Source organism: Lissotriton helveticus, chromosome 5_1 (assembly GCF_964261635.1).
Source record: "Lissotriton helveticus chromosome 5_1, aLisHel1.1, whole genome shotgun sequence".
In the NCBI taxonomy this organism is placed as follows: Eukaryota; Metazoa; Chordata; class Amphibia; order Caudata; family Salamandridae; genus Lissotriton; species Lissotriton helveticus.
This window is the reverse complement of record NC_136065.1, coordinates 1901945985-1901972720: the sequence shown is the minus strand read 5'-3', so window position 1 is coordinate 1901972720 and position 26736 is coordinate 1901945985. Positions and strand designations below refer to the sequence as shown.

The 26736-nt window shown below is 44.7% G+C and overlaps 1 protein-coding gene across 7 annotated transcripts in view; it reads right to left on the bottom strand.

Annotated features, from left to right (window-relative positions):
* The window catches only part of ZNF385C (zinc finger protein 385C), a 1559117-nt gene that overhangs the window by 829605 nt on the left and 702776 nt on the right, over positions 1-26736 (bottom strand). The window lies entirely within an intron of this gene.

Sequence of the window (26736 nt, the reverse complement as noted above, 5' to 3'; positions counted from 1 at the left end):
TGTATGAAAATGCACTGTCGTAGTAGGGAGAGAGATGTGGCAAACCTCGCTTCAATCCTACTGCTCGGGTCTCAGGGTATTCTGAAGAAGGCAGGTTTAGAGGATTCAGTCTGTGGTTTGTGCAGGACAAGCATTCCATGTAAGATACTGTGGCACTGCATAACATAACTTAGTTGGACATATATATCGAAGACACTGCTATCTAGAGGAATTCACTACAACTATAGTTTTGATTTTATATTATTTTAGAGATATCCTGAAACACTAAATCATCATTAAAGAAGGTCGTTAAAAAATGTAGTCGGAGTTCTTACAAACAAATATAGAAAATATGTTATGAAAACAACAGACTGAGAGATTTTTAAAAAGTCTGAATTTTTAGAGGGCTGTTTAACATAAAGCAAGTAATTCTGCTACCAGGAAGGGGCTTGATCACACCAGCATTATCAACAGATATTTTATTTTTTGGCGATGTGTGAATAAAACCGTTCGTAATACATAACATACAATCCAAAACCAGTCATGAGCCATGAAACAGCAAGAAATACATATGGCAAGATGAACAGGTTGCTCCACACTACTGACTTGCTTTCACAGCATCCTACTTTATAAATAAACACAGGGTTGTTTATGGTGACGCAAAGACATCATTTATTTGTGTTTAATAATATGTTAACTTGCATCATGCTTAACCATCACTATATGTGTGCACGTTTTATTTTACATTTAAATTGAGTGAAATGAGCGATTTATATGTTTTTGATTTATCTATAATTGGGATATATTCAAGTGAAGGTATTTTTGCTTGGTATGCTTAACTTTTCTTTTGTTTCAGGCACCAGAGTCACAGTGTTCTCATTAAAAAATATTTATTTGTTCGTTTGTTATGTGAAGGTCATGTTTGTTGCAATTAATTGACTGGACAATGAGTCTCAGCACCTGACAGGATAGGAATTGGATGCTCCTTTGTGAGGTATTGTGAAGGCCACGATGATGGAAGAATAGGGCATTGTATTATCCATGAGAAGTAGGCTGACACCAAGTATATCGGGAACGCTAATTTTTGATTGGTTCTTATTACGGTGGAAAATGTGGAAAACGTACCTTCTCTTGAATTCCATGATTTAATTGTATGATTTGGCTCTAGTTAGTGAGACTTGCACCAGTCTGCCCGTACAGGTGGAGGTCCCCTCTCTCTCTCTCTTGAGACCCAGTTACCCTTACATTTCTGCTCATAGACTTACTTACTAGAACAAGTACACTTCTCCTGGTCTTGTTTGGAACCTTCATTTGGTTCCACTTTCGATGCTTAATTTGGGCCAACTGCTTCAAAATTTTCCAACTTACCTCCAACTTTAGCTCAGCATTAAGGAGTTTCCCATTACGGGAACGGAATGTTATCTCACTTTGCATATGCTTTCTTTAATAACGTGTACTTGCATTTGCCAAATTGGATTGCCTGGATTGTATTCATACATGCTGTATTCAGATGACTATTGAATTGTGTTTAACTGATTCAATCTGAGATTGTAGCTTTACTAATTTGACAATAAACCTTCATAGTTTGTAAATGTTCCCTTATCTGTTGTTCCTGTCGAGAAAATTCTGCATCACTGTCAATGATATATTGCTGAATTTACAATTTAAGCCTCAGTTCAAGATAAAGGTTCATCTAAGTGGACATAGCAGAGATACAAGTTTGCGTGGTGCAAACACCATCCTTATCTTTCCTGCTATCATAAGCACCAAGTATTGCCAACTCCAATAGTGTATGCTGTTCAAGTGTACACTTTGGAGCTACAGAACCTCACTAGATGCACTATTGGCTGAGCATTAGAAAAGCCAGGAGACAGGAGGTCACCAAGAAAGCTAACACTGTATCTTCTCCAGGAAGGAATCATGATGTACTAGGTGATAAGGTTATGGGTTTCTGAATGACTAAGATTAGAACTTTTATCTGACTGGTTGACAGTGTGTGCATGGAAAGGAACATCCTAGTAAGTGATAATTCTCAGTTGGCATTGAGAGCTGATTTCTGAAAGTGTCATCACAGGGCCTCTGTTCTGCCAAGACCAGCATAAGTGACAGACACTTAAGATAATTTCTGAACGGAGGAACTTTGTTAGGCTCAGTAGTATCGGAATCAAGGTGACCTAATGTTGGATGACCACGCACCAATCTTCATTAGTCCACTTAAAGGCAGATTCCTCAATGCTTTCTCTGTTAGTCAGTCCATCCTCACAAGATGCATGAACACCCCGAACAGATGACTCACAGTTTTCTGTATATGAGGTGAGTAGGCGATGCACAATGAGACACTACTAAAGGCTACCAACTCTGTGCATGAGTTATTGGGACTACCAGGCAGCTTAGATTCCTAAGGAGGTTTCCTCCCATAGCCACCGGCTGAGAGTGATTGCCATAATGCATTGTATTTCTCAGTTTGAGAGTCCTGGCAGGGGTGGATATGAATGTAGACCCAAGAGGGACAAAAGGAAAATAGCTCCAAATCTGCATACATGATTACTTATTTCTTTGCCACTTATTGAGTGTCCACACAGAGTAGTCGTAAGTCACTTCTGGGACCTATACGACATGTAGAAGGAATGATGAATTGGGAAGAAGAGATGTTACAAGAGAATTATAGCAAAAACGAGCGGGCAAGTGTACCATAAATACATGTTGTACCGCACTTACCGGCATCTGTTTATCTTGCCCTGCTGTTCATGGTTCTGTAAATAAACCTCTTGCCAACTAACCCGTTTGTGAGAGTTATTCATTTTGGGACTTTAAATGCTTAAGGGTTTTTTGGACCCACTCCAATAGTGGAAGCACTAAGGTGATTCAGCAAAGCATATGGTAACTCCATACATCGCCTAACACACGCACTAGAAAGTATGGCTGCTCCTGTACGATTTACCACCAAACAGTCTTAAAGGGAAGAAATTTAATTGGGCATTGCTATTAGTGGAGCAACAGAAAAACCAGGATTACAATGGCATTTAGAGAATACCATGGCAAGTGTCTGAAGGAACAGTAATCATCCGTTAGTTCATATTATCTTGGCTGATTACAGGCCCTAATAACTAATTTAGATTCAGTATTTAGTTAGTATGCACAATGCAGAATGCACTTGCAGACAATTCCTTCTTCCACGATTAAGAAACCTTTGTAAAAGCGATGTCCTTCAATATGCCGTAGAGCAAGAAATGTTAATTGGTCAGTTTGAAAATGTGTCACTTACTGCATTTTGCCTGTCTGTGGGCTGCTGCCTTCCAGTTGTAAAATGGCACAATGACTTTTGTCAGTGACATAACTAAGACGTTTGCTGCAAACTGCTCGATCTGAAGCAAGTAACACTGAATCCTAAAATATGCATACATTTGAAGGCAGCTTAGAGTCCGAATCTTGCTAACATGTTTGATTTAGTGATCATTCAGGTATCTCCCAATGTAGAGCTTTCATGGATCTGTGTCTCCAACTTTGTTTAGTAGAATTCAGACTCAAGAGTTAGGGCGACCCCTGCAGACACCTATGAAACTCATTTTTTGAAATTACTGACACCGAATCAAAAATATTGTGATCATATTTCATCTTTACATATAGCGTGACGATAAGCGCTTCTACTTTATAGGGTATAAGTTTACCAGTGAAGTCTCATTATCGCTGTCCTTTGAGGTAATAATACCCCACTGGGCCGATGAGGCTGAAAGAGGAAGACCAGGATAGTCAAGATTAGCAACTCTTGAAGCCTTTCGGTCCAGAGCATCATTTCATGTCCATGAACGTCTAAGAAGGCCTTTTGGACATTGGAGACAAAGTCTTACTTTTTGTATAATTTATCTATAAACTTCTATTAAAGTAAACTGCCTCAAACGTACTTGAATATTTTTGTAAACTTGAGTTAGCTTTAGATACGGGTCAGGCCTATTTAATAAAAAGTGATGTTGGCAATATTCTCAAACAGAAATATTTGCTTCTTTGACCATAAATGAGTAAACAAAACACTGTAGGGCCTAAGAGGTAGTCTTGACGCATTCCTTTCCCGAGGGAAGAGCTGCACACAATGATTTGTGGGGGATTCTCAGGTTGTTGGAACACTATGCGTGGTTGTTCAGTGTAAAGAGATGCATTCTTCCTCTAGGAAGGCCGGGTCGCGTAGTCTCTGATAGGGACCATATAGTCACAATAATTTGTAATTTGTAAAGTAATTTAAAAGCGCCGGAGTCACCCCCGGAGGGGTATCTCCGCACTGCAGAGAAGACAGGGTACAGCCTATTGCAATGAGTACATTTTTCTTCTGTTTAGAAGTGAGTCAACTATTTTTAGCCCAAAGTCAAAACTTCTTAACACCTTAGCTGCGATGGAACGTCCAGCTCCAGTGCTGGATGTTCCATTGCGCAGGTGCAGTTGGAACGTTCAACAGCCGACGGCAGCACTACGGAGGTAGTGGTGCCGTCGGCCGTGCGCAGCACTATTGAGGTTAACGAATTCCAAAGACCTCAGGATCAGTATGAACCAGTCTCCTGCATTTTACACAGCATCTACAAGGTGGCCAAGATCTACAGCTTGCAAAAGGAGCCCTGCTTTGAAATTAAAACCCTCATCACTACTATCCATGGGTGTCAGTCCTCCAGAACTGACAAAGGCACAAGGAGCTTGTCCATAATCATTCTGATGGATTTAAAACAGGGAGATTCATGATGCCAAATGTTAACCAACTTGAGCAGTTATTGAACACTTAAGGGCTCGTTGAGAGTGGCCCAGATGCACACCTGATAAGTTCATAACAGGGATTCGGAGGGGAACCCTAAGGCACCACTGAGAAATTACTGGTGAATCAGTAATTCTGGGTCCCATTTATCCAGCAATTTTCAATTTATTCCCTCAGTTTTCCTCCGAGTTTTTGTCTCTTTTGAACAATCAAATGCTGTGAGGGCAACAAGACCTGTTTGTTGAATTTTTGCACCCTTGATATTTCTGATGGGCCGATCATTCCAGGTGCTGAGCCCATCGTAACTAATGGGCTACCTTATCGACAGTTTTAAAGTCTATTTAAATGAACAAAAAACTTCAAGAACCAGTGCCTGAATTACAAATAGATTTTGCTGGTTACTTTCTCTAAAAAAAGTTACCTCTAGATTGAGTAAATACTCTGGAAAACATGAAAAAGTTCAAAGCGGAATTAGGCTATAGCTTATTGTTGGAACACCAGAACCAGAGGGCACTTGTTATATTTATGGACGTCATTTAGGTGTCACAGAAGACCCCTGATCATCCACTTGCGACCCCTGACACATTGTCAGCGACCTCAGTAAACCAAAATAATTGGTTAACCATCCAGCAGTGTTGGAATGGCTTGGGCACCTGGGCTACTTGATTTTTACTGCTCAGTTAGCTAAGCTACTTTTCTATCAGAACCTACTCAATTTAGGGGGGATGCCAGCCATAATAGGCCTCAGGTCGCGTCTTTTTCCTCTCTGCGACTACCAGTCTAGGTCGTGTAGGGACATGGAAAAGAGGTGCACAGACAGGATCAGAAGTCTAAATCAAGCGGCATGTGTTAGAGGGAAACTTACAATCTGCTTTGAAATGTTTAACAGGATTGCAGGTGGGGCAGGAGGAGGCAAAAGAGAGGTGTGTGCAAACTGCAAGCAACGTGCATTTCTTGGCATCTCCGAGCCACACCAGTTTCGAGGGTTGCACTTTTAAGATGCCCATGACTTCAGCTCACACATAACTATGAAAATGAATATACTGTCTGTCGAAATATCACAAGCTGCATGCACATCACTGGGATACAGTAGTTCAGACAGCGGTTACTTGGAGTCTCTGACAATATTCGGGAGCTGACTGATTTAATGTCTTATATACACATTGCATGAAAGCTGCATTTTGAGTCCACTAAAGCAAATGTGTGAAATCACGTAAGTAAACACTTTCATGCATAGCATGCCAGTGCTCATGCCTGAGGAATGGTTGCAATCCCATGGTCTCAGATAAATTCTAAGTTCCAATGTGGTCTTGTATCTTAGTGCAGTCACTTCACGTTAAAAAATGAATGCATTTCTCAGTCTAACCCTAACCATTTCAGAAATTAGACATAGCTCCCTGGAGTAGTGATATCGCACTTTTTATTGCTTTTTCACCCATGGAATGAGGCCTTTCCATTTCTGTACAATTCTGAAGGGGCATGTCCCTGCTAATTATATTAGCAAACTCACATTTCATGCTTCGGCTGTATTGTTGGTCTACATAATGAATTTTACCAAATCTCAGAGTAGAGATCTGTCTATTGTCCTTGCTTTGTAGAGAAGTCAAATAAAGAAAGTATTTCACAGAGTCACTATTTACCGCTGTCTGATTTATAGATGTCGATTCAAAACTGTCACAAGAACTCCCGAGCCTTCCTTTGGACGACAGAACCTGCTCTCTTTCTCTGCTGCATGTTGTGATAGTCTTACGTGAAAACCCACATCATCCTGACAGCTCATTACGTAACATGCCACTATACATTTCTGAGTGTCATTGGTAGAGTTTTTACCAGTCCTCACAGCATGTAAAATTAGGAAGCCTGTTTCTCCCTGCAGTGCATGTTGTCTGCTTCTGACTGCATTTGTAGGTGAAGGTAAAGTGGGATTTGTGGCATTATTTGTGTGTTAAAAGTGTTTAATGTATCCCTGCTACAGTGAGATCTTCTGGTAGTAATGTCCCATCCACTTACATGATGGCACTTGCTGTGATTTAGTTTTGTTACAAGGTCCAACAGTGCCGCTTCCAATTCTGTAATCGGCTCAGAGAGCCATATGATGTCACTTCCTGTCATGTCATTCCAGGGGTCAAGGGCACATTCCAGTTTAGCTACCTCTGGCATTTTGGTGAATCGAGGTCCATAGTTATATTCTTAACCGTTAAGAACAATGGCCTCAAAGCTAAGGCTTCACCATATGGAAAAAAGTTGTGCCTGCTATCAAGATCCCCAAAAACATACAAGGCCAAACTCAAAAGCTTTTTCTGTGGTTGCGTATTACTCCTGTCTAATCATGCATAGGTCAGGAGTGAGCAAAACACAACTCCTGAAGGAAATAAAGCTTTTAGAAACACATGCACAAGAAAGAGATGCAACCTAGTGCTTACAGGCTATGAGGAAATGTTAGATTCAATTCAGTCTTTCCCCCTTAATCACTAAGGTCCTCCTTCCTAGTATTTCTGAATTACTGAATTGGGTGGAAAGGGGGGCCTCTGCCTAGAGTGGTACTCTGAGACATGCGACATTAACAAATTAAGTATTACTGTATTTGGGTTTTTATCAAGGACTAGGGGCGGCTCCTCCGCTACGGCGGAAGAACGTTGGCCCACTGCTTTAACCCTTTAAATGCTGCCATAATTTTCCCGCATTGAGGGAAAATTTCACACGTGCTCAAATCGGACGGCTCCCGGCTGTCCGACGCATACGCCACCCGTAACGTCATCCAAAGGGTTAAAGAAGTGCAAAGTAAAAATACAATTATAATAACGGATTGTCCGTTATTATCATTATATTTTGAGTAATGCAGGTGCACTGCAGTGCGGCCAGGAAGATAGGGTGGGGCCGGCCTCCCCTGACATCGAGGCTGGAGGAAGAGTGGTGGCTGCACCTTAAGTGCGCATGGCGGTTTGGTGGACCATCTCGGGCCGGCCATCCCACCATGCGACTGTGCATGTTCTCCACATGCTGTACTATACAGCCTGGGTGGAGAACATGCCCAGTCAACTAGTCCCTCTCTGAGCACTGAACCACGGCACACAGACCAATCACAATGCTGCTGTAAGGGGTGTTGTGATTGTTCAAGGGATTCTAGGAGGCTGTGTGCTTCCTGGTTTCTGCTGGAGGAGAGGCGGCAGCTAGCAAAGGCGACCACAAGGCAAGTTTTGCAGCCGCCACTTTCAAGGACACACTTCGAAGAAAATGGCCTGAACTTTGAAAACCAGACAAGGAAATCAGTGTAGACACACCAATTTCGGTGGTAAATTCGCATTATATAGAGAACATTACGTGATGGAGCAGTAATATTGCATGTGGAAATAACCACACCCCTCCCCTATCGGGATTTGTAATCGGTAGTTCCACTACGTCCATAATGAGGGCCTTTGTGTGATCTTGGGAGATCACTGTGTCACACTGTGCTGCAGTGTCTTCTTAAACTGCTGAGAGAGCGCAAACTGATATAAATATATGAGTACATCACACTTACCTATAGTAAGCACAAGTCATGATGAGAAATGCCATGAGTGCTAATAGTATTTGAAATTATATTCTAAATGTATAGCTAATATAGAGATTTAAGTAGAAGTGGAATTAATACAGAAATGTGTGACATTATATGATTTTATTAGACGTGATTATTTTGAATCTATGTCGTGTAGCTGTTAACATATAAGATGGTCTGTGGTAAAACGCAGAACGTGGTAGGCCTCAGGGCCAGAGCTGGAGCTAAAAGGGAAGGTGTTTCTTTTCACGACACAGATTGTTTAACGTTTTTGGTCATTGCATTAATGGGCCATGATTTAGAGTAATGTTTTCTAAATAATAGAATAAGAGTTTTAACATGCTTTAATTAAATGAAGAAATTGAATGCTATAATCATAATGTGAAATATTGTAGGCCTGAAATGTTTTAGCATTGATTTACACGTACATGTCTGGGCTGAGAAATGTTGCAAGCCTTTTTAGAAGTCTATGAGAGTTGGGTTCTTGGCGGCAGATATCTGTCTGCAACAGGAAAGGGGGGATCCAATTATAAGTGAATGAATAGAGGCCTGTTCAGTAGACGGCCCAGACATGGAGGAGGGTTCTGGAATGTTTAAGGGGTATCAGCGGGCCGGAGAAGAGACTGAGAAGCAAGGTCAACTCTAACGTCTGAGGCCCAATACAAAGCATCATGGAAAAAGCCTGAAGTTGCACCACGTGAGAGGCGTTTCGCAAGGGGCGTCTCAAATGTTGTTGACTGTTTTGTATTAGGGACAGCACCCCTGGGTGGAGTTAGAGCAGAGACCTGAGGACCCTTTAGAGAGCGGATGGGTAGGCAGTGAGGGGTCATGACTGGAGAACTTTAGGTTTTCCCCAAGAGACTTAGAGTGGGTGACTTCCCTTGGGGGTCATTCATTGCTGACACCTTTGTTAGGTTGGGATTTGGTTAAGTAGGGATACCATCTAGAACAGGGTAGGGACGCCTAACCTGTGTTTGTTTTCCTCCAACCTAAATGAAGGAGAGATATGCGTCTATGCTGATAGCTTTGCTATTTTTAGAACTTGTGTTAGTGATTTCTGTTGCTCGTCTGAGGGCTTTTCGAGAGCACATGTATGTAATTGGACCTGTGTATCTCGTGAATCTCATTCTGAGATGCTTGTATTTGCAGCTCATTATATCTTTACAATAAACTTTTGAAACCTAGAAGTTGTCCGTGATCTTTGAGAGTAGAGTCCTTTCTTGGGTGAACTAACTTGCAGATAGGTGTACTGTTTCCTTCCAAGACAGGCAATAAAGGTTCAGTCGACCAGAACGAGGTTTGGATCAATAGATGTAAGGTATCGATCAAAATCTCGCCCTTTCAGTTGGTAGCTATAGAGGATGGTTGCCTTCTTGAGGACGGTGACCTAGGCCAGGTTAGCTTACCCCAAGGCCCCTAGAAATCGATGATCGGAAGAACAGCCCGCAGATGAAGATCCGGATGACGTGAGACAGAAAAAGCAGCAGTATCGGTCGAGAGTGAGTATAAAGGGTTATGCGTGTTAGATTGCGGTGTTTTGTATTGTATCTATGTTGTAATGTCTGGCGGAGTTGAATGTCTGTAGAGTGACTGTGGAACAGGTTGTGAGCGCGCGCAACCGGTGGAAATCTTAAGTTCAAGGAGAGCTTAAGTGGTTCGGGTGTATCGGACACCCAGAGTAATTGTCAACTAGTGTGAAGGGGGTCATGAGGTACCATTGATCACCCGAGAGACCGAGATAGGGGGAACGTAAGAGTGAGTGCGTGAGTAACGGACGCTGGTCGGAAGTTACTGTGTGTAAGTAACCTATCAGAGAGACGATAGACATCTCGTCAGTTGTGTTGACAATTACAGATAGACTGTGGACGTACAGTCGAGAGAAGTGACCGCTTGGTCGGAAGTAGTCATTTTTCAGTGTATGAATGGGACGCATGCATAACCGGGAGACGAGTTGAGAAAGGAGGGGTGCTGCTGCGAAGCGGAGAAAAGAGACGTCAGGTGGTGTCGCGCAGTGATTGGCTGACCGGAGAAAGACCGCGCTGTGATAGGCCAGCTAGCGAACACGTCATACAGGGTCGCGACGTGATTGGCTGACAGGAGAAAGACCGCGCTGTGATAGGCCAAGCTAGCAAAGCCGCGACAGGATTGGTGGATTGTCATCAGGAAGTAAACAGAGTAGCGAGGCTGGATTTTGTGCGCATAATTATGAAGTGTTTTAAATGGTTGAAAGCGCTGTTTAAGAAAGAGAGGAGAGGATCGTATGAAGGGGAAGAAGCCCCGCCGGAGGGTACGCCAGCTCGTTATATGGCAGTAAATGTTGGGTTGCATACGATCCTTTGGATATCAGAGTGGAGTAAGATTACTGAAGGAAACGAGGAACTGACGTTCCCGAAGTACGGGACGTTCAGATTAGAGGTGTTACATCGATTGAAATCAGTCATGACCTCAAAGAGACCCTTGCCTAGACCAACCCAGTTTGAAGCCCTTGAGGCATGGCTTAGGGCAGCGCATGAAAGGAATATGAACAGACGACAAGAAAGGGTGAAACGCTCGGTAAGGGCAGTACAGGATGCCAGGTGGGATGCGGATGCTAAAAGATGGAGAGTGCATAATTTGGAAATAAATAAACTGTACCCAGTGTTAGAGGCGCCAGTAAATAAAAGCCCCCTAGAAGAAGATGATGAGAGCGAAACAGAGGACAGCCTGATAAACAGATTACTGACAGACAGGCCACCCCCGTATAATAGAGCAGGGGGAGAGGTCGAGAATACTGAAGGAGAAAAGGGGGGCATTGCAGGAGAGCATAGACCGCTTCCCAGTTCAGAGTGGGATCCTGAGCCAAAGAAAGAGTTGCTCCAGCCTAGTCAGGTGCAACAGGTAGTCGGTAGGTTTGTGGTACAAAGAGCGCCGGAAACGGAAAGCGCCACATCCTACCCATTACCAGATGCACTACAGGTACCTGTTACCATAGGTCCTATAATATCGATATATGACCAAGAGAGAGCAAAAGGGGAAGAACGGAAGCGGAAAGACAGAGAAAGAGCAGAGCAGGCAAGAAGGAACGATACCACTAATTCCCCAAGTCAGATGCCGATACCCAGAGAGTGGAGCACCCCGATGCACACAGCAGGGGACCCAGGAGGAGATCCTGGGGGCCCTAGATGGCCAATGGATCTGAGGGGATCTGGACGAAAATCCTTTCAAGAGCTAAATGAGTACATGAAGCAGTGGGATGAGGCAGTGAAGGCTCAAAAGTGCATCAATGCTGCAGAAGCAGAAAGGGAAAGTCAGGACAGCAGAGCACGGACTCACTGCGGGGCTGGGGAGAGTAGCCCGGAGTGGGACTGTAGAGGGAGTAGGGGAGTCACCCATTGGGCCCGGAATGGAGGTAGAACAGACCTGGAAAACGGGGGCCCCGGGAGTGGAGGGGTGGCATGCCCAATACTCAGTGAAGGGGAGAGGAGAGCGCAAGAGTACAGGAACAGCTTTAAGTGTCCACACTGTGTGCCTGACACCAGAGAACAGAATGGGAGTTGTGAGAGGTCGCACCATAGTCCCTGTGATGACAGAAATGAGCGCAGCCCAGGGAATATAGGGAACCAGGAAGGATCGTATCGGATACTGAGCGATACGAGGCAAAGGGAGTGTAGCGACCAGAGGGAAAATAACAGAGAGATGTGCGGTGAGAGGAGAGAAGAAGAAGAGAGTGGGCAGAGAGAGAGTAGGGATAAAAGGCCCGTGTTCCATCACCTTCCAAGATCGGATGGCCGAGCATGGGACCTGGAGAGATGGGAGCAAGGGAGGCCACCCATTAATTCTCCTGAGCCCAAACGCAGAGCTCGAAGTTGGGATGGGAGGGAGACCAGTGAGCCTCCTTCAAAAGACATATTGCGAGCTGAGATAAAAGCCAAGAGACTTGATGTCTCCAGCTTAAGGTCAGATCTGGATGACATGGTAGATGGTACCCTGCCTTTGGAAAGAATGGAAATGTATGAACAGGATGAAATACTGTATATGGCAAAGGACATCACACGAAAGGCGAGAGCAGTCCATGAGAAGTTAGTCGAACTAGCAGGCAAATATATGGTGGACTTGTCAAGAACCAAAGCATTACAGGGTAACCACAGGCTACATTACTCAGATCGAGATCTAGATGAGAGGAGAACGATTGGGCTGAAAACACACATAAGGGAACTGATTACTGGAATAAGGACATGGAGGGCACTAGATAAATGGGAAGAGAGGTGGTCCAAGAAAGGGACCGGCAGAAGAAGCATGATTGGTATAACACCAGGACAGCAGGGAATAGAAGCTTACCCTTTGCGTGAAGTTGCCAATGGGAGCTATGTACATGTCCCTTGGAGTAGGGGAGATTTAGCTGCTTTTACCACATCTTTCCCCAAGTTACGAGAGAGCCCCGTGGAGTGGTACAAGCAGGTCGAGAGGTTTGTAAAGATCTCAAAAGTCCTATGGATAGATCTGAACACGCTGTTTGACATTGTAGTACCAGGAGATCTGTGGACAGCATGCAAGGTTAGCGCTGAGTGGCCCACAACGGAGCCAGAGAGAGATGCTAGGACTAATGGGCCGTCCGAGATCGTGATGGCAAAATTCGAGAGAGTGATGACTTGGCTGAAAGAAAAAGTGCCAATGCAAGACATAGATTGGGTCAGAATAGACAGAACGAGACAGGAACCCAAAGAGACAGTCCATGAATATTACGAGAGATTGCTGAAGGCGTTTAAACAGTATAGCGGCTTGGATGTAATGGATCCAAAGGACATAGGGCAATTCGTGTCCAAGTTCGTCCTGGGACTGAGACCGGATATTAGTTTAATGATTCAGCAACACTCGATTTGTTGGCAAAGTAGACCCCTAGATGAAATACTGAGATATGCCAGGTACTGCTGTGATGAGGTAGACTCCAAGGCTAAGAAACTAAAAGAGAAGCTGATGGTGGTACAATTGCAGGCAGCAGGAAAGGGGGGACCGCAACAACAGCAGCAAGGGACAGGTACAGGAGGTAAGAAGCAGTACAGTCAGAACAAGGGTAATGAGGAGAGTACTACCTTCAGACCCAGAGTAGACATAGCTACCTTGAAGAAAACGACTAGGTGTCACCAGTGCAACGAGTTGGGGCATTGGAAACGCGAGTGCCCTTACAATGTAGAGATAGGAGAGCAAGAGATAGAGGAGGAAGAGGTCCAGAGCGCACCTATGAGAGGGGCGACGCCATACCAAGGAAAGGTGCTCAAAGGGGGGGGGGCTCCTCCCCGAGCCCAGTTCCCGCAACCTCCTCGAGTAGGGAGTATGGGTAAGACCTATAGACAAATGCCCCTGTTTGTGGAAGGTGAAGAATGCTATTATGTGGACCCATTAACCGGACAGAGAGTGGAAAGAGAAGACTGCACCCTTGGGGCAGCCTTAGAGGTAGATCAGAGGGGACCCTATGTGGAAGCAGAAGTAGCAGGGTGCCCTACGACATTTCTGGTGGACACAGGAGCCACTAGATCCACGATCAGATCAGCTGCAGTTCCAGACCTGCCCATGTCTGGAGAGACCATACAGGTGGTAGGGGTCGCAAACAGGAGAATAACCAGCCAATTGACAGAACCGGTACAGGTGAAAATAGGGAAGTACAGCGATGAGCACCAATTTGTGGTTTGCGATTCAAGCCCTGTGTGTCTGCTAGGAAGAGACCTGTTGTGCAAATTGAATTGTACTATATATTGTACACCCCAGGGAGTGGAGGTATTGACTAATGATGATGATGCAGATTTCAAAGTTGCAAACTCAAGAATATGTGTGGAGCTGTACCCTACTTTGACAGTAGACGAGCTTCCCTGGGATTTGAGAGAGACAGTGGCATCAGAGGTATGGGATTTCACTGGGGAAGAGATTGGATTGGTCAAAGGGGTGGACCCAGTGAAAATTGTAGTGAAACCGCATGCTGAGTTCCCAAGAACACCCCAGTATAAATTGACTCCAGAAACGATTGCAGGCATAAAACCCGTGATCGAGTCCATGATTAAACAGGGAATACTGAAAGAAATTGTGGGTAGTCCATGCAACTCCCCGATTATGGGTCTGCAGAAACCAAATGGGAAATTTCGGATAGTGCAGGACCTTCGAAAGATTAATAACATAGTCGTTTCATGTTGTCCAGTGGTACCGAATCCATCAGTGATACTGTTTCAGATTCCATTCCAAGCTGAGTGGTTCACTGTGATAGATCTTTGTCAGGCTTTCTTTTCGATCCCTTTGGACGAAGATAGCCATTTTCTTTTCGCATTTAAGCTGGAAAATCGCGTCCTAACATGGTGTCGTATCCCTCAGGGGTATACAGAGAGTCCATCGATCTTTAACCAGCTTCTGAAGAAAAATCTTGAAAGTCTAGTGCTGCCCCAGAAGTCAGTTCTGGTCCAGTACATAGACGACCTCCTTGTGGCGTCAGAAACAGAAGAAGCTTGCAGGGAAGATTCCATTGCTTTGTTAAATCACCTAGCTGCCAATGGGCACAAGGTGTCCCCGGGAAAATTGCAGTACTGCCTGACAGAAGTACAGTACTTAGGACACAGAATTGAGAAAGGCAAACGAAAAGTGTCACCAGACAGGATAGAGGCGATCATGAAAATGAACGCGCCTCAGACACAGAGAGAGGTCAGGATGTTCCTAGGGATGGTGGGTTATTGCCGACAGTGGATCGTGAACTTTTCACTGAAAGCAAAGCCCTTGCAAAAACTGACGCACAAAGAGGTGAGTGATCCGGTACCATGGGACAAAGACTGTTTGATGGCATTCTTACAGCTGAGAGAGGACCTGTGTCGTGCTCCGGCATTGGGAATGCCTGATTACAATAAACAATTCTTTCTTTACTGTTGTGAGAGAGAAGGTTGTGCGTTGTCTGTGTTGGTCCAAATCCATGGGAATGCCCGTAGACCAGTTGCTTATTTCTCAGCTACTTTAGACCCAGTAGCCGCAGCGTTGCCCGGATGTCTCAAATCCGTTGCTGCAACGGGTGTCAGCATTGAGAGATGTGAAAATATCGTTATGGGGCACCCGTTAGAGGTGTGCGTGCCACATTCTGTTGAACTGTTGATGACCAGGACCAAAACACAGCATCTGACCAATAGCAGGCTCACGCGCTATGAGCAAGTTATTCTTGCTGCAGAGAACGTGACCCTCAAGAGATGCTCTGTTTTGAACCCTGCTACCTTAATGCCACTTCCAAATGATATTGATGATGATGATGAATATACAGACCATGACTGTCTCGATGTGACTGAACTATGCACCAAACCCAGACCCGACATCGTGGATGAGCCACTGACGGACCCAGATGAAGTTTTCTTTGTCGATGGCTCATGTGTAAGAGACGAAGTTGGGCAGTTGAGAGCAGCTTATGCTGTTTGTACAATTGAAGGAGTTGTGGAAGCTGGGTGCCTGGAAGGAGTACACTCCGCTCAGGTAGCCGAGATTATTGCCCTAACACGTGCTTGCTTAGCAGGCAATCAAATTCGAGTCACCATCTACACCGACAGCCAATACGGGTTTGGGGTAGTTCATGATTACGGGCAGTTATGGTCTCAAAGAGGGTTCATGACTTCTTCAGGCTCTCCCATTCGCAATGGAGAGTTTGTGCGCTTGTTGTTAGAAGCATTGCAATGTCCAGCAAGTATCGCAGTTGTAAAGTGCATCGCACATACCAAAAATGAGGACTTTGTTTCGAAAGGCAATAGATATGCTGATGAAGTTGCGCGGTATTGCGCAGAACAAGGTTACTCTTTCACAGAGGTGGATGTGGGTGGAATAAATGTGAGAACTGAATTAGCCATGATACTGGAAACTGTTGATACTTGGGATGAATTGTCAACCATGCAAGAAAATGCTCCTGATTCAGAAAAGGAAACATGGGTAAAGGCAGGATGTGTAGTGGGTGAGACTCATTTTTGGGTCTCAGCAGACGGCAGAGCAGTGTTGCCCAACGAGATGGTGAGTCCAATGGCTAGACTCATACATGGTCCCGTACACTTAGGGAGAGATGCTATGCTGAGAGTGTTTAGACAGACTTGGTACAATCCTAAGTTTAGAATAGCAGCAGAAGCAGTGTGCCAGCGTTGTGTGACCTGCCAGCAGCTGAATGTAGGGAAAAGAACACCAGTTGCACTAAGTCACATAGGAAGGTCTGGAGGTCCATTCAACAGAATGCAGATAGATTTCATTGAAATGCCAAGATGCAACCGCCTCCGCTATGTCCTGGTGGTTGTTTGTGTGTTCTCCAGATGGGTTGAGGCATACCCTACACGTAGGTGCGACACCCTCACAGTGGCTAAGTTACTGCTTAGAGAACTTATCCCTCGGTTCGGGGTGCCGGCCTTTTTGGAATCAGATAGGGGAACACATTTTAACAGCGAGCTTGTGAAGATGATTTGTGTTGCACTGAATATAGACCAGAAGCTCCATTGCAGTTACCGACCAGAAGCCTCAGGAATTGTGGAACAAATTAATGGCACGATCAAGTCCAGAATAGCGAAAGTTTGCTCCTCAACGACCCTGAATTGGCCTGACGCCCTGCCATTAGTACTCATGAGCCTTCGTAGTACCCCAGACAGAAGAACAGGGTTGTCACCACATGAGGTGTTAATGGGGAGAGCAATGAGACTGCCATCTATTCCAGCTACTGCACTGTTAAATATCACAGATGATATGATCCTGGACTATTGTAAGGGACTGTCTGACGCCATGCGTTCTGTGTCCCTTCAGGTGCAGGCTGCAGAGGTTCCAGCGTGCCAGGGCCCTTGCCATGACCTGTATCCTGGGGACTGGGTCCTGGTGAAGAAACATGTGAGAAGAAGCTGCTTGGATATTCGTTGGCGTGGGCCCTACCAGGTCATCCTGATCACAAGTACAGCTGTAAAGGTGGGAGGCCTGCCCAACTGGATACACGCGTCGCATACGAAAAGGGTTCCAGCACCTCTGGAAACAGCTCCTCTCTCGGATGGACGTCCAGCTGAGGACCAAGAAGCCATAGAGGGGGCTAGCCAAGCTGTAGAGGTGCCAGTGGAAGCAGGGAACGAGTCTGACCAAGCTGAGGACGGTCAGTACAACAGCGAAACAGAAGACGCTACAGAAGGAGAAGACAGCTGGGAGTACGAGTCTGACCCTGACAGGTCTGAAAGAGAGCGAGAACAGACCAGAAGGAGAAGGAGTAGAAGGGCACGTGGAGAAGCAAATTGGCCGCAAAGAAGAAGTTCTAGCCTGAGGTCAACTCCAGAAGCAACCCTTCCTCCGATATCAGAAGACTCAGACCCAGAAGAAGGTGCTCAGGGCGCTGAAGCACCAGACCGAAGAAGGTCAAGAAGAGTGCGTGTGCCTAACAGAAGATACTCCACACCTGAGTGGACATATCTGGCGACAAATGTCTGTGAAACCGGAGACAGGGAGGATCCGAGCGGTGGTGGTGTCCAGTTCTGAGCCCATTATCACCGTGGAAATACAACTGTTGGTACCCGGTGTCGAACAAGAAGGGTCACTAACATTCGTGCTCCCCAGACCTCCCCGCCTCAGCAAGTTAAAGCACATGTTTCTTACAGAATTGAAATTCCCCGACTTTGGTACCACGATAACAGCACATGAAGAGCATACTCTTCGCATGGAAATATTGAACTATGCTATTGAAGCTGCAACCACAAATCTAATAGTCGATTGTTAAAGGACTTTGTAAATAAAGCAAGCAGAAGAAAAGAAGATTACCTAGCGCCCAGGAAGCAGAGAATTTTAGGGAACCCCTTGAGTGGATGGAGAAGGGCTAGGGTTGTCTTTTTGAACTGTGAAAGGACTTTTTGAAAAAAAAAAGGCTGTCAGCCTCCAGCTGTGTGGATTCTAAAGACAAAAAAGGATTGAAAGAGACTGTAAAGGAACGAGAGGAAAAGAACTTTTTTGCAAAGAGAAAGGGAAAAGCTAGATTGTCTGACGAAATGGAGGCCGGCACCCCGAACCGCAGAGCTAAATGTATAATAGGTACACTAATAGTAGGAGTGATAATATTAATAGCTTTAGTGGTAACAATTTCTTATGTAAAGGGACATGAGGAAGAGGTAAAGGTAACTGATGCGAATTCTGTAGTAACACTTACACCCACTGTTGCAGGTGAGAAAAGGGAAAACACTCAAGAGAAAGCGTTATTGGCTGCAGAAGCCCGCAGGTTACATGTAGACGAGTCCCAAGGAGACTTTAGGTCAAATGCTTATGCTAAACTTTTGTATGAATACGTGGATGCCATGGAGGTTAAGGATTGCTACGTCTGCATGCAGTTGCCTGCGTCTGTAGATGAAGGAATTCGATATCATCACCTCCCGCTGACATATGGCATTACATGTAGCTTATTGCTTAGTATATTTTATGAGAGAGATAGTTTTGAATACTATTTCTCCAATTATGATTCTGTGTTGCCAGAAGTCCCGAATTATAAGCAGATGAATAAATGGGATTACTGGAAGAGTGAAGACAGATTGGCCAAGTTCTTCATTCCTTGGATTACCTTAGATACTTCACATGCCCGTAGAAATAATCTGACATGCAAGGTGTCAGAAGTCGAGAAAAAGTTCATAGGGCAGGTGGATGATCGTTACAGGAGACAAAAGATTTTGAAAAAATCAGGACAAGGGAAATTAGATTGGACCGAGGAAGAGAAGTCACACAAGAGAAAGGGTAGTAGTGGTCCAATAGCTTTAGATAAGGCGCAGAAAGGAAAGTTATGTCTTCACCGAGCCAAAACGTATTATGAAAATGTATACGTGGGTGAAGTTGAATGTGAACATGCTTTTAATTTAGAGTACTACACTAAGGATTTCCTGAAGGGAATGCAAGTAATTCCAAATGTGTATTTTGTATGTGGAAGAAATGCTTACGTGAGACTACCTGACAACTGGTATGGATCATGTTACTTGGCAATTGTCTTCCCCAAAATATATCATGCACAAGACTTATTGATCATTGAGGGCCAGACATCATCGAGGGGAAGGAGGGATTTAGGCGATGCAGAAATGGTTGGAGATGTCTTTGGAGCTATGTTCCCTCTTTTGGGAATAATCCTTAATGATGTTAAAATTAGACGACTGGCAACAGTTGTCGACAGGTTGTCTGCCAGCACTGCTCAGTCCTTAATGCTGGTAGAAGGAGAGATGCAATCGATAAGGGCTATGGTTCTTCAAAATCGGCTTGCATTAGATGTCTTATTAGCAAAAGAGGGCGGAGTCTGTAAGGCTTTGAAGGTTCAGGAATGTTGCACTTACATTCCAGACCTTTCAAAACCCCTTGAGAAAGTTATTAAGAACATAACTAATATACACAAAGAGATCGAAGACTTGAGTAGAGAAAATGTCTGGGAAAAGGTGGGCCACGGAATGAGTACAGTTGGAGGGTGGTTTTCCACCTTAGGCAAAAGCTTTATTTGGTATATCCTAAAGCCTATCATCATAATATTGATCTGTGGGATAGTATTGTGGGGATTGGTGAGGGTATTCAAATGGTACAGAGCAAGAAGGTCAGAAAGGGCCCAAAGAGAACAGTTGCAGAGATTGGCTGCCATACAAGATAATCAGTACAGGAGCCTGAGAGCTCTGGAAGCGCAGAGAATGCCAGCAATAACTGCAGTTTAAATGTTAGTGATGACCCCGAGAGGTCATCAAAGGGGGGAACTGAGAGAGCGCAAACTGATATAAATATATGAGTACATCACACTTACCTATAGTAAGCACAAGTCATGATGAGAAATGCCATGAGTGCTAATAGTATTTGAAATTATATTCTAAATGTATAGCTAATATAGAGATTTAAGTAGAAGTGGAATTAATACAGAAATGTGTGACATTATATGATTTTATTAGACGTGATTATTTTGAATCTATGTCGTGTAGCTGTTAACATATAAGATGGTCTGTGGTAAAACGCAGAACGTGGTAGGCCTCAGGGCCAGAGCTGGAGCTAAAAGGGAAGGTGTTTCTTTTCACGACACAGATTGTTTAACGTTTTTGGTCATTGCATTAATGGGCCATGATTTAGAGTAATGTTTTCTAAATAATAGAATAAGAGTTTTAACATGCTTTAATTAAATGAAGAAATTGAATGCTATAATCATAATGTGAAATATTGTAGGCCTGAAATGTTTTAGCATTGATTTACACGTACATGTCTGGGCTGAGAAATGTTGCAAGCCTTTTTAGAAGTCTATGAGAGTTGGGTTCTTGGCGGCAGATATCTGTCTGCAACAGGAAAGGGGGGATCCAATTATAAGTGAATGAATAGAGGCCTGTTCAGTAGACGGCCCAGACATGGAGGAGGGTTCTGGAATGTTTAAGGGGTATCAGCGGGCCGGAGAAGAGACTGAGAAGCAAGGTCAACTCTAACGTCTGAGGCCCAATACAAAGCATCATGGAAAAAGCCTGAAGTTGCACCACGTGAGAGGCGTTTCGCAAGGGGCGTCTCAAATGTTGTTGACTGTTTTGTATTAGGGACAGCACCCCTGGGTGGAGTTAGAGCAGAGACCTGAGGACCCTTTAGAGAGCGGATGGGTAGGCAGTGAGGGGTCATGACTGGAGAACTTTAGGTTTTCCCCAAGAGACTTAGAGTGGGTGACTTCCCTTGGGGGTCATTCATTGCTGACACCTTTGTTAGGTTGGGATTTGGTTAAGTAGGGATACCATCTAGAACAGGGTAGGGACGCCTAACCTGTGTTTGTTTTCCTCCAACCTAAATGAAGGAGAGATATGCGTCTATGCTGATAGCTTTGCTATTTTTAGAACTTGTGTTAGTGATTTCTGTTGCTCGTCTGAGGGCTTTTCGAGAGCACATGTATGTAATTGGACCTGTGTATCTCGTGAATCTCATTCTGAGATGCTTGTATTTGCAGCTCATTATATCTTTACAATAAACTTTTGAAACCTAGAAGTTGTCCGTGATCTTTGAGAGTAGAGTCCTTTCTTGGGTGAACTAACTTGCAGATAGGTGTACTGTTTCCTTCCAAGACAGGCAATAAAGGTTCAGTCGACCAGAACGAGGTTTGGATCAATAGATGTAAGGTATCGATCAAAATCTCGCCCTTTCACTGCCTATAAAACCAGTACTACTCCCGTATAAACAAATGGACTTCTGCACGAACAGACAACCGAGAGTCACGTGTATGCTTTGAAAGTGCATTGGGAATTTGCGCAAAGATAGTGACTAATTAGGGGGAATGGCGGGAAACATGAGGAGAAGGTGTCTTGTGGGTTTCTCACAGCATTATATTGAATGTATGCAGTACTAGTCTTGTAAGATTACACATGTACGGAATATACCTTCCTGTAGAGGGCACTCTTTGCTTTTAAAAGGGAACTGAAACGCCTGGAGAATGTATTTATCGAAGAAATAACGCAGACAATTGTGCATAACTGTAAACCATGGAAGCCTGAAAAGGGAAAATGCAGGACAAATACGTGTGATTTACAGTTTTTTCGGTGGATTGCAGTCCACCAGGGAGGCGGAAGACATTACCTTCGCTACCGTGACGGATTATGAGCTTCAATTTACAGATGACCGCCGCCCAGTGATCATTTTTGTACATTTGAAGGGACCGCTCTAACGGCAGTCTAACCAGTTCTTTTCAACAGACAAAACATGAGCTTGGTGGCATTGATGGCCTCCACCAAACTTTTACAAAGGTTTTATTTGTTTATCAGAAAGAAATTCTCAAAGTGGGAGTTTGTTCTTGGAAAAAAAACAGAATGTCCCACCCCCCCCAAAAACTCTGGGAGCTTTGTCCCAAGGTGGAGGGGGGTGGGGGGGTCATTATTTATTTTTCCTGTGCCTCACTACCAAGCTTTTTGTAGTGGTAACAAACAGGACAAAACAACTTTACATCACCCACCCTAAATAGGATGGGCAGTGTAATGTCCATCCTCCAACAGCCTCTTTTCCATGGGACCATCAGGATGAATTCAGTCAACAAAGTGAATGAAATGAATGAAATGGGATTTGTCTACGCGCAACTATGCCCAATGGGCGTCAAGGCGCCTAACTCAAAAAACTGGCAGAGGACAACCAGAGACAGGAGCTTACTGATAGGCTTTGATGAAACACCAAGTTTTCAAAGCTTTCCTGAAGAGATCAAGTGAAGGCTGTGATTTGATCTCCAGGGGAAGTGAGTTCCATAATTGGGGTGCCAGAATGGAGAAGGCCTTGCTCCCCCATCTAGCCTTCCTAGCACGTGGGACTACCAGTTGGTTTAGTTCTAGAGAGCGCAAACATCTGTTCGGGACATACCTAGTGAGCAAGGATCCCAGAGCATCAGCCGGGCCTGCCATCAGGGCATTGTAGGTCAGGCAGAGAAGTTTGAACGAAACTCTGGAGGGGATAGGGAGCCAGTGGAGATTCTTCCTTGCCAAGGTCGCAGAGGACAGCCACGGCAGGGCCAAAACAAAACGTGCAGCCGCATTCTGCACAACCTGCAGGCGCTGCAAGAGGCCCTTGTTGGCCCCGGCATAGAGTGAATTACAATAGTCGAGCCTTGAGCCAACAAGAGCGATCACAACCTGCTTACGTGCCTGTGGGGAAAGATAGTAAACGATTCTTTTCAGAGTCCTGATGACACCCCAACAGGTGGCCACCGTCCTGTTGACCTGAAGTTCCATGGAGAGCCGGGTGTCAAAGATGACGCCTAGGTTCCTAGCAGATTGTGTGGGAGTGGGGCAGATACCTAAAGATGGAGGCCACCACTCACCTGACCACATGCCCTGGTCATTGCCAAAGACCAGGACCTCAGTTTTGTCACCGTTCAACTTTAGGGAGTTGAAAATCATCCACTCTGCAACAAGTTGCATGCAGGACCTAAAGCTGGACGCGGTGACATTCACAGAGTGGGTCAGGGACACCATAATCTGCGTGTCGTCAGCGTACGACACTACCTCCATCCCCTGAGATCTTACTAGTCTTGCAAGGGGGGCAACGTAGATATTGAACAGGGTCGGACTCAATGCCGACCCCTGTGGCACCCCACATTGCAAAGACTTAGCAGGGGAGAGGTAATCTCCAAGCATCACACGCTGCTCTCGCTGCTGTAGAAAAGAGTTCAGGAGACTAAGGGCCGGTCCTGCTACCCCTGCCTCCCTTAACCTGGAAGTTAAAGTAGAGGGAGACAGGGTATCAAATGCTGCTGTAAGGTCCAGCAATACTAGCACAGTAGTTTGACCCAGATCTACTTTCCGGCTGATGTTATCTGCGACCTTAGTCAACGCAGACTCCGTGCTGTGAAGCTTTCTGAAGCCATGTTGGGACCCATCCAAGAACCCTGAGGTGTCCAAAAAGTTGGAAAGATGACAGTTCAGGTGGGCCTCCAACATCTTAGCAGGAGCCGGCAGAAGGGATATTGGTCTAAAGTTCTTCAATAGACCAGGATCCAGGGTAGGCTTTTTAAGAAGAGGTTTTACAATAGCCCTCTTCCATGCTACCGGGAAAATGCCTTGCTCCAAAGCTCCATTCATTATTTCCAGCATCGGAGGAAGAATGATATCCCTACAGTCCTTTAGTATTTTCAAAGGAACCGGGTCCAGGGGAGAAGCTGATTTCGTTTTGTCTAGAAGGCAATTAAGTCCCTCCAAGGAGAGCGCAGGAAAACGGTTAAGGGCCTGGGGAGCATCCGCATCCCAAAATTCCAGATGTTTAACTCGAGAGGAGTCATCCTCACTCAAAGAGTTCCTCTGTGATTGTAGAGCCAGATAGATGTCATCTATTTTTTTATAGAAGAAATCTGAAATGTTGTTACATAGCTCCTGTGATACAACCACAGGGTCGGGTGCCTGGAGAGAGCATAAGGAGTCCACGATCTTGAAGAGCTCTTTAGATGATGTAAGAGAACAGGTCAAGTTGGTAAAATAATCCTGTTTCTCCTTAATAACTCTGCTTTTATATTCTCGTAACAGGCCCTTGTAAACTTCTCGATCTTTAGGATCCCAAGATTTGCGCCAACCTCGTTCCTTCCTTCTGCATTTTTGTCTGAGAAGCCTCAGTGCTTCCGTGAACCAGGGGGCTGTCGGCTTATGTCGCGCCACATATTTGAGTGAGGAAGGAGCTAACTCATCTACTGCTTTAGTGATAGAGTCAGCGAGTTCTTGTGCCGCCTCATCTACCATCCGCTGGGATGTAATATTAGTATTTTGAATGAAAGGGGCCAGAGCCTCATTCGTAAAATTCCTGAAGCTTCTTTTGAGACATTTCTTATTAGTACCCAAGTTACCTTCCCGACAAGGAATGTCCAAGGACAATGGAACTGCTAAATGATCAGACCAGACTATCGGCAAAGGCATGCCGACTGTTAGTCTAGAGTCATTGGAAAATATCCCATCCAAGGTGTGACCAGCCTTGTGGGTTGGATGGAGTACCCATTGGAGTCAATTGGGGATTCATCGATGGAATACTTAAGGTCCACCCATCTCTAAATGAGGCGTGCTGCACCAAAAGGTTTGGCAGGCAGAGTACTCTAGCACATCTGCAACAGAGTATCCTGTCCATCAGACTCTAAATCAGGACCACATTTTCAACAGCTCCGTCATTCAAAGCCGACTGCGCTAGGGGTGGACTTTCTGGCAGAGACATTTGAGCAGCAGCTGGTTTGCAGCAGTACACAACCACCAATATCCAATGTAACATAGGGGCAGGGTAATAATAGGTTTACACCCTCATCAGAGATTTTCAGTTGTACTTTGTTAGAAAAGAAGCAAGGCCCTTAGAAAACTATTGGCATGTACATCTAGTAAAAGAGCATTTCTAAAGCATCTACTTCCCGGAACCAAAAAAGATACAGTCACAAAGATGAGTACATGTGCTTGGTGTCTTCCTTTATTAATGATACACATTGGTATATAAGCACAAAATATTGCTCAAACTACCACTTCTAAATGAATATCCTACTTTTCCAAGATGTGAAGAGTTTCTGTGATCATACAAGTACACGATTCATAATGTAAATAAGGGTGAGAAGAGAGAATCACAGAGTGGTCACAGAAGAACAGGCAGGCCAGTCAAGCTTTCAGGATCCACTGGTTTTAGTATTTTCCTAGCATATGCAGGATAGAGTTGTAGTTTGGACATTACCCAGTTAGGGCTCAACAACCTAGTGAATGCCTGACTATGAGATCATGAGAGAAAATGTAGGGCACAAACCCCCATTACAAATGTTCCCCTACTTACCAAAAAAGAACAGTAAGCAAAACCATTGCCTATAAAAAGCTAGACAGGTTTTGCTCTTAGTTGTCCTCTCCTTACCAGAATAGTATAGTAAGCAAAAACATTGCCTATAAAAAGCTAGACAGGTTTTGCTCTTAGTTGTCCTCTCCTTACCAGAATAGTATAGTAAGCAAAACCATTGCCTGTAAAAGGCTAGACAGGTTTTGCTCTTAGTACTAAGAATATCACTGTTCTCGCTATTCTTGCTGTCTTAGACTGCACAGGTTCTGCTTTCTTTGCCAACTATGCCACTACTGATTGTTATTCCTGTTATTAGAACCCCTTTCAGAGGACCACGCGCAAGCAGGTGTTACTGGGCACAACCTTGGTTGAGGCCTTTCTCCCCTGATGTCCCAGGGCCTGGCTTACTGTTGGCTTGAAGGAACCGGGCCAATTACACCTTCAGCACCTGACTCTCTGTAACAGAACAGGTCAAGCGGTCCAAGGATTCTTAGGGAGAAGGTAGGTGTAGGGTGTATAGAAGTTCACAACTTAAAATACATTCAGCAACCCCGGTTAAGGATGGTCCAGTCCAATAGACGCTTTAATGAAATAAAGAGTATTTATATATCCTGTAAGAAATGGGAGTCTCTACTTGGCAGAGGTAGGTACGTTTGTCCAAATAGAGACCCTTGCTTCTAGTCAGGGAAAGGGGGATGCACTCCTAAAATTACCCCTGCTCACCCCCTTGGTAGCTTGGCATGAGCAGAGTTATCTCAATGGCAGTGTGTACAACATTGGTGAACATATACAGTAATACAGTGAAAACACTACAAATGGACGCCACACCAGATTAGAAAAATAAGTAATCTTTATCTAAAACAAACCATGAGCAAACGACAAAAATCCACAATAAAGTAAAAAAAATATGACTTTCAAATGGTAGAAATAGTTCAGTTCAAAACAAATTGCAGATGCAACACTTTTCACACAAAGTGCCTTGAATGCTTCATGTAAACACACAAAATGGGCCGCAGAGAAGGTGATGCACTGGTTCCTTACACTCAGGGAAGGTGAATCGTTGGTTCCTTGCTCCAGGGGAGGTGATGCATTGGTTCCTTATTGCTGCGCAGGGGAGTTGAAGCATTGGTTCTTTACCGGAGAGGAGGTGATGCGTCGGGTTCTTATTGCGTGTGGAGGTGATGCGTTGGTTTCTTACTGCGTCCCCAACGATGCAACAAACTTGGCACCGCGATGCAACGATCCAGGATGATGCGTGGATTCTTGC